At 39.7% G+C, this 12,260-nt stretch overlaps 1 protein-coding gene across 4 annotated transcripts in view; it reads right to left on the bottom strand.

Moving 5' to 3' along the window:
- The window catches only part of peak1 (pseudopodium-enriched atypical kinase 1), a 111,812-nt gene extending 100,566 nt beyond the window's left edge, over window positions 1-11,246 (bottom strand). For all 4 annotated transcript variants that reach the window (XM_038705176.1, XM_038705179.1, XM_038705177.1 and 1 more), the window contains exon 1: window positions 11,061-11,246. The gene's annotated coding sequence lies outside the window, so the exon portion shown is untranslated. The remainder of the gene's footprint in view (window positions 1-11,060) is intronic.
- Between the last annotated feature and the right edge of the window lie 1,014 nt (window positions 11,247-12,260).

Raw genomic sequence — 12,260 nt, 5'->3', positions numbered from 1 at the left:
ACAAGCGAGCAGCCAGTTCAAACAGCAAATAGGCAAACTTGCTTTTAACGTCTGAATAAGGACTTCCATTCCTTCTTACCTCAAACTGCTACATGTTCGGTTTCACACCATTCTCAGACAGACACGTAACACTTGTCTCATTCCCTACAAATGACCAGCCAGGAGCCCCCCGTCAGCCTGCCAGTCTGATATAGCTGTGGTATGGGCCCGGGTGTGGGCCAGGGTCTGAAGGAATGGGAGTGTTTGTTTTCTTGCCATTTCGATCTTCATGTGATCCAGATCATGTCATGCACCGAACAACAAGTACTTACACTACAACTATTGCTAATGAGATCACAGCATAAATGGGCTGTGTGTGTGCGTGTGTGAGACAGCGACTAAAGGGAGGGTGTAGAGTTGAACAGGTAATTTGAGATGTTGCCCCTACTCAGCTGGGGACTTGAAAATTGGGTGAGTCTGCAAATTTATTTTGAGCAGCGCCAACAGGATTATTTGTGGAAAAGAGGCTTGATGTGTCAGGCAAGGTCAGGCAGCGGATGTTTGTTTACAAGTGATGATGTTGTGAATGCCGAGATGCATTTTCACCATGAATGTTGCATAATGACTTAACCACCTTGGAATGCTAAGTGACTAAGTAAATGCTGTAAGTTATGACTGTTCTTTGGTTTGACAGTAAATGTATTGCTGCGCAGCCTGTTCTCAGGCTGAAGTGTTCTCAGTTCATATTCAATCCAAATATAAATTACTCTCATTATCCATACAAAATTAAGGAAGTGTCATTTCAAGGATGAATCATCTGTGGTCAAAGTCTACCTGTATTATTGAGCTTGACACTAATTTAAAAATCTGAATCTCTCGCACTACATGTAAGGGTGAGCACCAATTTAATAGTACAATTTGTCTCCCACTGGAATTACACTCAGCTGCGAGGTTGATAGGTAGAACTAGCTAAACCTAATGCATTGTACAGAGAAGGGTTTCTGTTATTTAGCCTACCCTCATTGATATAAATGGGGTGATGTGGACAAAATGCTAAAAACACCTGTCTGTATAACAACAGCACCACAACATGCTCGTTAAAACCTTCATGAAGGTAGGACTTACTTCAGGATTGTTGTATTAGACTGCATTACTTTGAGCTAGGTGTACCTAATAAATTGGCAACCGAGTCATTGTCAACCGAGTCAATGTCATTTCAAATATATAATGATATGGATATAAATTCTCATGAATACCATTGGCCATGCTGCCTATCATACTATCACTTTTGACGACCTACTTGGGCCTACTGCAGTGTGACATGGTAGGGGGAAAAAAACTATGTTATTGGATAGTAGCCACATTACATTGGTAGCATATATTTCTGTTAGCTACTACAGTTCAAGACAGCACTTAAAGCAACATTCCCAAAAGCTCAAATCAGCCAAAGCCGAGGCACAAACGTATGAAAGCCGTCCATGTCCATCACTGAATAAGGACAAGATTAAAAACTGCCATAAAAGAGACAAAGGGTTTATTGTAAGGACATGTGATAAGAAGCAAAGCATTTCTAAATTCCACATTTAGATGGAAAGAAATGAGTCACAATGACCTAGTTTAGCATTCAGAACAGTAGGGAAAGGTTTTTTACACTATTTTCAGTGTCAGAAAGAGATGGATGTAAGTATGGATTTGCAGAGAAGCACCACACCCATCACCTCCGTCCATCTCATCTGTAATTTATGAGACTTTTTTATTCCACGGAGCTTTGTCAAGATGCTAATTTAGAACTTTTAGACATACAGAATACATTCACACATCGAAAGGAAACTGCTAAATCAAGCTCCAAAAAGCCTTCATCAGGTACCGATATCCAGCAAACATGTAAACTCCCAAAACCCACCTAAAAAAAAAAAAAGCTTCATAATAATGTACGAGATAGTATTGAGGCATGTAAGTGGCCCCCATCCAGCCCTGTAATCTCCAACAGCAGGCAGAGCTCAGGTTCACCATGGTAAACAAGTCCAACAGCAGCAAGGTATGTATGCACAACACGTAGCATGTTATTTTAAGGTGCAGGCTGTGTCCAGGAGAGCTAGTGAGGTCAAAACTTGGCCAAAGCCAAGTATCCCCCTGTGCCCTCAACACATTTGAGTAAGCCAGAATTGTTTTGGCTTCACCAGTCTCAACCAATCACGAAGGCCCTCTCCTAACTCAAACAAATACTTGTGTAGATAGGTCACCACAGATCCTGCAAGTGAGGATTATCCTTCCATATATGGAGTTCAATACGGTATCAAGGCAGTTAAAAGTTAGAGATCATGTAACACTCTTTTTTTTATTTACACTGCTTAAAACTCAAACCCAAAATTCAACATAGAAACAAGTGAACCACAGACATTTGAGAAATATATTTACAATAAAAGCACACCCAAGATTGTAGACAGAAATCCATTTTCTCCCTGCACAGGCTTTGTCAGGAGGGTTCCTGTTTCCCTGGTTAGTGACATTTATAAAAGTCAGTCAGGCAAATCCCTGAGAGTGGCCACTGGGCCAGACTGGGGGCAACACACTTTCCTAGATCAAAAGCCTAATTGGAGAAACACTATTGATGCAGGGGATATTTTTCACCTGTCCCAGAGACATATGATGACAATATTGTAAATGTTAAGTATGCATGTGCAGGTGTGGTGTGCACACATGTTGGCTGGGCTCAAATGCATGTGCATGCATGTCACTTTATTCGCAGTGTACACAGTGAATTTGTTACTTGTATTTTATAGTTATTTGCTTTACCCCATATCCATCCACACCCAGATTTAATCACCAGAAATGCAGAACTGTGGGACCAAGCCTAAAGACATTTTGCTTCTAAATGAAATTGGAAACCAGATTCATCTAGGGATTTTGATCTCCCACCACATATTGTTAGGTCTTTATTGGCCATCTCTCGTTTCAGCCTCAGGCTGTAAGCTGTGTTAAGTTCTCAGACTGAGGGAGCTATTAGGAGAATCTGAGAAAGAATATTTTATCCTGGCACAATTTCTACATTTCATGGTGATAAAGAACGCACAGCTTAACCTTCAGAGAATTCAGTGCTCACGAGCAAACTTCCTTCAAAGACAATAGCACTGAACAGTTGAAAAATTAGGTGACATTATTAATGTATAATACATTTGCTGTTGTTGGTTTGGGGTTTTCATAGGCCAAATTGAGTTTGTACTGCTTCAGCCACTAAGTAGTTAGAATGAGATAATCTTATACTAACAAGAATACATGTTCTTAATGCTATGGTTGGATACGTGATTCTGCGAGGTTTACTCAAGGGCATTACCACTGTTAGAACATGGACAATTACTAAAGAAACAAAGCTGTGGGGGCACCCCAGTAGCTCATCTGATAGAGCGGGTACTATGTATCAAGGCTGAGTTAGTGCAGCAGACAGGGTTCATGTCATCTTCTCTCTCTCCCCTGACTGATAAAGACTTATATAGTCTATGTTTAATAAAATCAACACAAATTAAGCAATCAACAAGATTTATTGAAGACTAGTCAACTTAGCTAGTGTGTAATAGGAAAGTAGCGGTGAAGTTATTTCCCCTGTGGTAATATGTTGGGCTCAACAGTGCGGTATGTTATCGCAATTTTCATCAATGAAGTAATTTGGTGCCATATAGCATAGTAAGAGTGTCTGTGGATCTCACCTGTACAGCGAGCCGCTAACAGCAGCAGCAGTCCAACATTGCCAAGTCTGCTAGCCACACTAGCCGCACATTATGCTAATGCCATGTTAGCTAACCTTTAAAATAAACAGTACAACAACACAAAAAACGGTAAATAATTTTAGTAAATAATGGTCCTATTTAGAGGAAAATGGACGATAATGCAGCGTATGCTTTAGGGCAGGACTACCTAATGATTAACATGTCGCCACCATGGCGACCTGTCAATTAGGATCGAGGTGACATGTATCTGCTGCTCTGTGTACATTTTTTTTTTTTTTTTTAATGGCTGTCAGCAGGAGAGAGAGCCATTTTTTAAATTGTTTTGTTAACTATTAAATTATATAAATAACTGTGGTTACATTTTAGTTTAGTTTTTTTATATCCAGGATGTATTTAATAAATGATTAAACATGTTAAAAGAAAAACAGAATAACATAACTTATTATCTTTGGTTTTGTTGGAACGCTGATAAATAACTTTTGGAGAGAGGGCCAGTAAAAATTGTCTTCGGGCCAGTAAGTTTCAAACCCATTGGCCCAGTGGGGCCAGTTGCAAACAAGTTTAATGCGAGCCCTGACCTTGTTTTGTATTTTGTGCTCTTTAGCAAAAAAAAAAAAAAAAAAATATGTTGCTAATTATCCACCCCTGCCTTATCTAAAAATAAACTACTATGGCTGGGTTATTTTTTGTGAAAAACCCTTGGAGTCTTATGAGTACTGTTGATGGATTACAGCCACAACATCACTTATTATCCCCAGTCAACTGCTGTGTTAGTAAGTGGAAGCCTGAGAAATAACAGAACATATCAAGCTTGGAACGTAATGTAGCTGGAACAGAACCTTGAAGGAATCTCCAAATGAAGCCTTTCATTTCAGGGTCAGAGTCTACTTGAGGCCAGAGTATATATAGTGTGTGAAAGACATGAACAAAGAACACAACTTATTCAAGGCTCTAATCATTAATACTGTTTGTTTGAAATGAGTTATCTGACTTTGCCTGTGGCCAAGACGCATAATTTTCCTTCAGAAATATTCAAACTGAACCCATCTAAGTGGTGTTAGAGCCATGTTTGAGGATGGTCTCCAAGCAAGGGTGAAATCCTAGATGGGTTTGAGACTGAAGTGCACCATCAGGCCATTCACCATAAAAAAAATTGTAGAGAATTCATTCTACATGCTGCCACATTATCATCCGTTAGGCTTTCCACTGACGACCAAAAGCAACAGCTAAGGTAATGTCTGACACGACCTGCATCAATCCGCTATTAAAGAGACATTAACGAGACATCGTAGTGCTTTTTACAAGCACGGAGACAGGTGAGAGGTCTGGAAGATGTCAACAATGAAACAGCCTTACATTACCACTGGCTGTGGTTCAGCCTTTGTTTCATGGACCCCACAGGACGATGATGGTAGGAGTAGTCTATCCCAGTATTCAGTTCATCTGACACCATTAAATCTCTGGGTCTAACAGCTTTAGCCCATTAAATCGGTCTGGGATATGCTGAATAGCTGAACTCTGCCTGGCCTTTGAGGAGGACACACTTTTAAATCTTTGACGAAAGGACAACGTTTGACAATGGGTGAGCAGCAGCATTCAACTTTTACCCAGAGTTAGGTCAGTAAGGTCATCATCTGAGCGAATAGCCCTCATATGTATGCATAGCATAACAGCACTACACAGAGGCTAACTGGAATAATGCATTCTAATTTAATAATAAATAATTGTGTGTAGAGTACGTGCTCTCTTACACATACCTATAATAAATAATTGTCTATGTATGAGCATTATCACTACAGGCTGATGTGCCTTCTCATTAATTCAACTGTTCTTAGATGCATTTCTACATTATAACTTTAATTCAGCTAAAAGCTCATTAGACGTACATTCTCAAGGTCAACACCTAGGTTAATGGCTTATCAGAAAAGCCATAGCCTCAAGTTTCCCAGATAATCACAAACGTTTACAAAGCCAACATTCCTTTACAGGTCAAACAGAAATATTTTAAACTATTTAAAATTCACCAGCCCTCTTGAAACAGCAAATAAATGTGATGATAACACAGAAAACAAACAGAGCCAATGCAGTGATTAGAGGAATTAAAGAGCAAATCATCTTCTGACGATTAAGTCAATCGATGATTAATTCTACTTCATTAGACCCTTAACAATCTGATCCCAAAAATAAAACTCCTAGTAGTAAAACTTTCACATTTAATGCAATAATGTAGATCTACTGATTTACTGGTTATATACATACATGCATACTAGGGTAACAAATCTTTGCTTGTCCCACTTTAGTTTACTGCATGTTTGACCCTTTTGATATACGGTCTATGGTTTGACCACATGTATAACCAGTGTCTGAGCACTCAAATGGTCACACAGCTACACAAGCAAACAGGAGCACAGCACACACAAGGTTGCTGGTGAGACATTGATGATTATCTCTGTCTGCCAGATCAAATACCCTGACAGGAGTAGATGCCTTCTGGCTTGATGTAAGATTACAGTGTCACTGTGATCTGCTCCTTTATTATCCACCATTTTTCAACGAGCCACAGATTGGTGACTGATACAGAAATGACTCATAACACTGATGGCACTTGGTCGACATGGCATTACACTGATGTCATTTCCACATGCAACAAGTGTGAACTCAAGTAAAAAACTGAACATGTCACTTGTATCTTCATCTGATAAGACTGTACAGTTACTCAGTTGATAAACCCCAAATAAAAATGTTTGATTTCAAGATGAAACGCACTTCAAGTAACGAAAAAAGGCTTCTCATTCATGAAAATGGGTGAAAAAGCGGTATAGTCAACACAAATCTTCAATCTACTCGACTTGTGGAACAGAAAAATGTTTCCCCATTCATCTGAGAGACTTCTGGAGTCCAGAGGATTACTTTAATTTGCTCTGACATCTTCCCACCTGGATGACTCAGATGACACTACACAATATATGCCACAACCTGGTGCTGCCAATACAAATTACATCAAGGCCAGAAATCCAAAACAAAATGCAACTAGGGTCTAGCTCTGCCTTGATTGGAGACAGTGCTGAAGTTTTTTAGACATGGCTTCCAGCCCAAACTGCACTTTATCAGGCTCCACTGACCTTCTAAAACCTGGAGTGCTTTGTTTAAGGGGAGACAACATGGCCAACTCTGTAATGGTGTAAAGGGGGAACGGTATTGTTTATCACAAAACAGTGACATTTGGAAAAAGTACAGTGGGATTGAACTTTGTGGAGACCTCAATTTGGAGATGTAAAGTTGTGCTGGTGTGTTATGCTGAATTTTAGACCTTAATCCTTATTATGAATCTCACTAAATATAAATTTTTGACAGTTTTGACAGTAAACTGACATGCACATTAGTGCCAAAATTCCAATACATTTTGATCGTTTACTCATTTGTACAGGGATAACTGCGAGCAAAGACATGAACTGTATACTGCACTTCACCAAGAACATCAGAAACTAAAACATGAATGTGATAACTCATTGATCTCCAGTTATATATATATTTAACTTGTTCCGCTCCATAGGTGGGTCCGAGTGCAGACCTCGGACCCAGTTACAGAACAGTAGCCCAGGAGTGAGGAGGGATTCAGTGCATTGTTCAAAGGCCCTTCAGAAAAGGAGATTAATGAACCTGGATTGATCTTTTCATTGTCACACAAGTTGTCTGTAAAAGTCTGTAAAAATCACATTATTATGCTGAAGTCATATAAAGCCAGAGATATAATAAATAATAAAAATACATGCATGTCAGTGTAAAAATAAATCTGCCTGTAAAAAGCAGTAATCTTAAGATTTTCATCTGGTATAAGTAACACTACTGTTCTATGGCAACTGCCCCCTCTTTGAGTGTGTGTGTTTGTGTGTGTGTGTGTGTGTGTGTGTCTGGGTCGCACCTGTTACCTAGCTCAAGCCCTAGCTCAGGGCAAGGGGGAAAGGTCAAGGGCCATGGTGTCACATGACACTTCCTTCACAGATCTGTTTCAGAGAACACACATGCCCATGCATTCTGTCAACCAAGAAATTACCTATTATTTATGTCACTGAAACCTGACAATGATTCATTTTGGTCAACAAACATTTTTGGAATCCTTTCTAAAAAAGCACACAGTGCCTTTAATCCATCAAACATCAATGTTACAAACACTGCAATCACATTAAAAAACAATTTAATGTAGAAGGACTGTGCATAATTCCACTAGTGGACTGACATATGCACTCGTACATAATTCAAGTTTCATTCCAAAATATTATTATGCCTCAGGTAAAAAACAGTGCTACTTAGAGATCCATAAGTTGATATATATAGAAAAAATAACACAGACTCAGAAGCACAAGTGTGATGTACAACAGCGTCTTTAAATGGGCTTATTAGTTTCAAATTAGCCAATAACATGATTTGCTTCAATGCCCAGGTTATGCCAAAAGTGCTTTCAAAAGGCAGACTTGTAGATTTTATCTAATAATGAAGTGTAAACCAGCAGCACTATCTTATTAAGCTTATTTTGTTTTACAGAGACTGACACGTTGATCATTCCTGATCTGCAGCATAGCCCGTTTATAGGGCATCGAGACATAATGTTTCAAGCGAGATTTGTGCTGCATCTAAGAATTGATTTCCTCCCTCCTCTCTAGTAATTTATGTCACGTTTATGTCATCTTTTCTAACACAATGCTGTAGAAGCGTAGATCAATACCATAGCTGAAAGTCTGTGATAGGCAAACTAAAAGGTGAAAGGCAAATCAAATACTTGCGACTGTTAAGCAGCTGCCATGACATAACAAATGTCATGAAACATTCAATCATTAAATCATTTAGACGTTCATCCTACAAGTGTCTGACTTTAGCTCTATGAGTCAAAGACAAAATTTCTAAAATGGAAAGATCAATATCGCCACAAAACACTATCTTCCTGTTGCTCCCTACAAAGAATGTCAGGTATGTTCACAAAGAAATGTAGGAAACAATCCAACAAATATTTGTCCCACATACTCTGGGGACAGGCATCCGCAGGGCACTTATCAGAAGGCAAATCTGAAATCTTGGCAAATCTGCATCCCCATTCACTTTAAACAGGTGAAGAAGTAACAATGTCAGACGCCAGCCTTTGTTGACACAGTCAACTCATGAGGGGTAATCAAAGCAAGAGCAAGGAGCAAGTAAAAACAAGAACTGACAACTACAGTCCCACATGAATGCACAAAGTACATCTCATTTATCAGGAGCCCAATGTCTGTTTTGAATGGGCCGAGGTAATGTGCTTCAACTTTCACTGGGCTGACCTTGTGACAGTGAAACTGAAGAATGTTTCACTTTCACAAACACGTTCTTCACACAAACAAAAAGGTTCAACGCTTATTGCACCATGTTAATAGATATGGTGGATTTCAGTAGGATTTTTTGGAGCGTGATAGTGACGTTTTTCCACTACAGCTGACAATATTTTGTACTTCGTTCAACCGACATGCTCAGGCATGTCCAGAGACTGGCACTGGCAATCCCCTTTGAGGTCTGCAGTCTGACCCACACCTGTGATGTGTGATTTTGTAGGTAAAAAAACAACAACACTAAATGACCAATTACCAGCTATTTTCAAGCTATTATTTATCAAGCAAAATGCCAAACATTCACTGGTTCCAGCATTTCAAACGTAGGACTTTGCTGATAAATAGAACGTCTTTTGAGTTTTGGACTGTAGGCTGAACAAAACAAGTTTTATGAAGATGTCGCCGGGACATTGTGATGGCAGTATACACATTTTTCCGCCCCGGACCTGGAAACAAGATTTTCTGAATATCAAAACAGACCTTGTGTATGTTGTTCTTGCATGCGGTTGTATGCCTACCTCAGAATAACAGGAACCAGAACTACATTTTAGATAATACTAATGCCTTATCAGTAAATACTCATGCTTTATCAGTAAATACTTATGCTTTATCAGTATCTACACAATATGATTTATTCTTGAAACTTCTGCAGCTGTCCGTCAGATCAAATAGCCTCTAAATGATTCAGAACTCACCTGAGACCACAGATGTTGACATGGTGAACATGTCACATTTCAGAAAATGCTCCATGATAAATCTTCATTTTTCGGTGTTGATAACAGGCAATTTAGAGGTGTTTTTTTGGTTTGTTTTTTTACAGAAATTGTAACACAGTACTGATTCTGGGGTCTGGAGTCCTATTTCATGCCGTCGGCTAAAGAGCCTGTCTCATTTTGATTTACAGGGACAAAGAGACACTAAAATTCAAAACATGCCTCGGATAAAACTATTATTTGTATAATGCCTGGTGTAACGTGGTGGCTCATTTAAGTTACAGTTTAGATACACTAGCTAACACATCTCCTACTCTGGAATCTTTTGTAAGTGGCATGTCTTGGGGATAACACGGACAAAAGGGTCTCACATGGGTCAGCCTGATGTTAGGAAGCACAGGTCTTTGATGGAAAAGCAGGGCAAAACAGGCTGCTCTCCTATATGTGTTTATATGTAAGGTGGTGGTGAGGTGGGGGCATCCAGGTATAAACACCAATTCTAAGGGGAACTAACTAACACTCTCACTTTGTGACAGTGTGATCAAATAAATTCCTTTTTAATACGTTTGTTGTTGTTGTTGTTGTTATTGGCAGAGCAGTAAATGTCTTTTCTGCAGGTCAGAGAGTAAAAATGATGACAACAGTAAAAACCTCCTCTTCTCTTTCCACTCACCCCTATTTCTTAACATATTGTATTAACAGTTAAGGTGGTGAAATATCTCTCAAATAAAACCATCACCCACTGGTTCCTTCTAAAGGACCCCTGGTGGTCCCTGGACCCCTGTTTTTGGTCGGCGGTGGCAAGTTAAAGGCTGCCTATCCCATTTTGTAAACACTGGCAAGTTGTCTTTTGGTACAGGCTTGTTTACGAACCAGGTGTATACGCTAAACTAATTTCTGAGCAAAACCAAACGCAAACAGCATCATATTTCTGAACAAACCGAGCTGTCCCCCCGGTATTTTCGCCCTCACTCAAGTTATGACAGCAGCAGCTAGTTGTGTTCAGACGTTAGGAAGTCGGCACGCAGTCAGTAATTTATCATTCATTTCGGTGAAACGGGCAACGGCTAGCAAACTTCTCTGCGTCTTCGCATCCCTGGACGTGGACTGCACAAAAATTACATTTATAGCGCGCTAACGTAACTCACAGAGCCGTTAGCTTCCTCGTAAAGACACGACATTCCCCTGCTGTACAAACTGGAAGTTGGCAGCCGAAGGAAACTGACGAGACTTGTGGCTGAGACACTTTCAATTTTGGAAAAAGAAACCCACAGCTAACTTTTCCATACCTTTCAGACGCCGAATAACGTTACCTCCCCGTCGATATTACCACTTCTTGACTGTCCCAACTCCCGGTTTTTTGATAACGTCGGCTTCGGCAGGAATAACGAAAATCCAAGTGTGTGTAGCTGAACTACTGCCAGAGCCAGTGATTTGTCGCACTCTGCTCCTCTCTCTCTCTCCGTGGCTCGGGTAACAGCCGCTGCAGTTTTTTCCACCAGCCTGGCGCGGGAGCGAGCGCACTGGGATACTGGGCAGGCCAGGAGAACCGCGTGAACGCGCAATTTACAAGGCACACCAAACCGTCCATTGGAGAGGTTTTCAAAGGTTTCAGGCGAGGTCAATGAATGGAAGTGAAACAATATTACATCATTAGCTATCAAAAACAGATCACATAGAAAAGCCTACATGTGTGTGATTTCGTTAAAGACAGTTTAGAGATACAGTAAGACTAGTTGTGGGGAAGTATCAGAAACTAATAAAAAGGGGCACCTTAAGCTTTGTCTTAGTGACCCATAGTCTCAGACTTTGAATGTAGAAATGCACAGAATAACTGTTTGTTTTGAAGGCCTATCTGTAATTTAAAAAAACTACTTGCCTATTTTGTCAGTTTATGAAAAGAGCTGTAAAATTCTGCAGCTGTTTGCAAAAGTGAGGATGTGGAAAAAGTAAAAAATACTACTACACTTTATATTGGGTTGATTATATTAAGTTTGTGCCTCTCTGGCAATGTCAGCTGGGATTGGCTCCCAAATGATATGAAGGTATGGCAGCTGTAACACCTGAACACTTATAGCTACCTATCTGTTGCAGTTACGTAAAAATGCATAAAACTTGTTATCAAAGTAAGTTGACAGGGCTTAGACTAAAAAGGTTGGAAACCAGTAATTTAAATGAAAGCTTCAGTGGCCCTTCAACTATTTTTTTTCAAACTGGTTCCAACTACAAGAATGAGCTGTCATGCAATTCTTTTGAGTGAATTCACAAAATAATAAATTTTCGAGTGGCCTTTTATTGTGGCCAGCCTAAGGCACACCTGTGCAATACCCATGCTGTCTGATCAGCATCTTGATATGTCACATCTGTGAGGTAGATGGATTATCTAAGCAAAGGAGAAGTGCTCACTAACACAGATTTAGAAAGATTTGTGAACAATATTTGAGAGAAATAGGCCTTTTGTGTACATAGAGAAAGTCTTAGATCTTTGA

Source organism: Micropterus salmoides, unplaced genomic scaffold (assembly GCF_014851395.1).
Source record: "Micropterus salmoides isolate LMB-PRFRI ecotype aquatic unplaced genomic scaffold, ASM1485139v1 Ms_hic_scaffold_8, whole genome shotgun sequence".
Lineage (NCBI taxonomy): Eukaryota > Metazoa > Chordata > Actinopteri > Centrarchiformes > Centrarchidae > Micropterus > Micropterus salmoides.
This window is presented reverse-complemented; position numbering and strand designations above follow the sequence as displayed.